We start from the raw sequence: 2,005 nt of genomic DNA, 5'->3' as shown, positions 1-2,005 counted from the left end.
ACATTTTTCTGCACTGACCTGTGATCAAAGTTCTAAAGAAGAATTATGTGCATTCTGTCAACATGTTTAAAATTTGACTCTATCTGTAGGCATGGAGTATAACAAACCTTTGATGGGCCATGAGGGATCGATGCTCATGCCTACCCACCCGGCCAAGGTCTGGAGGAGCCACACTTTGATGAGGATGAACTTGGACAAAACAGATCATCAGGTAAGAGACATGTAAAAAGTACAACATAAGCCCTTAAAACTAAATCTGTAATGATTAATGCTAGCATCTCCTTCTTTGCAGATTACAAAACTGTTTTAGTGGGCGGCCCATGAGTTGGGCCACGCCTGGTATGTCCACATCGGCAGGACGCTGGCGCCCGATGTTACCCATTCTCATACACTAACAGGCTACCCGCTGGCTGAGGATGACATTGAAGGCATTCAAGCTCTCTATGTGAGAAAATACATGATCTGTCTTCAGATTCAAACTGATTCCAAACTCAACAACTTAAGTCAAGTCAAATCGTATGTAATATGTTGTGCTGTTAAAGCAATTAGACTTATTTTTGCACGAAAGTGTGAACTATAGGTTGATGCCAGAGTTTGATCACGGCCCAAACCCAAACCCAAGAAAAGTGAAGACAAAGCCTGATGCACCAAACAAATGTGACCCCATGCTCAGTTTTGATGGCTGTGACCGAGCTTAGAGGGGAAACGATCATCTTCAAAGACAGGTGCATTAGGAGATGCATGGTGTATAAAAGAGTTGATTACTCGGACCCAAACAATTACTCCACATTTAGACTTGCATGTTGTCAATCTATTTATCGCTATGTATTTTCAACACCCCACGCTCTGTTGCAGATTCTACTGGCGTCTCCATCCTCAGATGCCGGAGCCTGAGCAAACACTAATAAAGTCCACGTGGGCCCACCATCCCCAACAAGGTGGATGCAGCGTACGAGGAATCCAGAGAGGATTGTTATCATATTAGTGGTGGGTTATACATAATTATTGTTGCTATTATATTATAATTAGTAATAAATCAGTGTGTTTCAACAGGTTCCAGAGTGGGCTTTGAATGGATTAACCTGTGAATGGTTAACCAAAGTACATACACAAACTGGTTTCCCAAGAAAATAAGAAAAATAGATGCAGCCCGGTGCACATGGAGACACAGGGAAAACTCTTCTCTTCACTGATGAGGATTATTGGAGGTGTGCGGTGATGAGTATGACGTCATGTTTTAAAGTATTTAAATATGCACAAAACAATTCTTCGTCATTCTGTGCCCATGTATAATCTGTATTTCATCAACAATTTTTTGCGTTTCTTTGTCACCTACAGCTATGATGAAGCACAGGCACCAGGACAGCGGCTACCCACGATCCATTGAGGAAGATTTTCCTGGGATGGCTGACGAGGTCGACGCAGTTCTTATCACCATGGTATAATGGAGCTCAATTACCACATTAATTTATAGTTTATAGTTAAAGCATGCCAAAAGTTATACTATTTTCCAGGACAACCAATATACTGCTTTTCCTAAGTGATATCCATTCTTTTTTCTTTCGGACTTCTTGTATTCTCCATGAACACAACAGTATGAGTACAGTTACAAATCAAGGAAGGTCATTCGCATCATGAGGACCAACTCCTTCTTAACTGCTGATGAGCTGGTCTGCAAACGACAGTGATGGCATGAAAAAAATGTTGCAATCAGGGACAAAAACCATTTTCACAATAAACAAAATACTCAAAATGTTAACCATGGAAAATAGGAAGATGAGTTCATTGAATAAGCAGGGAAATGGAGATGACGGAGGTTGACTGATACAGTCAAAGTGTATTTTTTACTAGTGCTGGACACCTGTACGTAAAAAAGTGTAATGTGTCAGAAATAGCTGGAAAATTCCTCAGAGATATATTTCCTCGGATAATTGCTATTTATTTTAGATCTTTATATTTGTAGTGTCTCTATGGACAGGAAGATCCTTAGCAGGTTAAGTTTCTT

At 40.4% G+C, this 2,005-nt stretch overlaps 1 pseudogene; it reads left to right on the top strand.

Moving 5' to 3' along the window:
• LOC116681159 (collagenase 3-like) overlaps nt 1-1,688 on the top strand; it is a 2,193-nt pseudogene extending 505 nt beyond the window's left edge.
• Nucleotides 1,689-2,005: the final 317 nt, after the last annotated feature.

This window comes from Etheostoma spectabile, chromosome 3 (assembly GCF_008692095.1).
Source record: "Etheostoma spectabile isolate EspeVRDwgs_2016 chromosome 3, UIUC_Espe_1.0, whole genome shotgun sequence".
In the NCBI taxonomy this organism is placed as follows: domain Eukaryota; kingdom Metazoa; phylum Chordata; class Actinopteri; order Perciformes; family Percidae; genus Etheostoma; species Etheostoma spectabile.
This window is presented reverse-complemented; position numbering and strand designations above follow the sequence as displayed.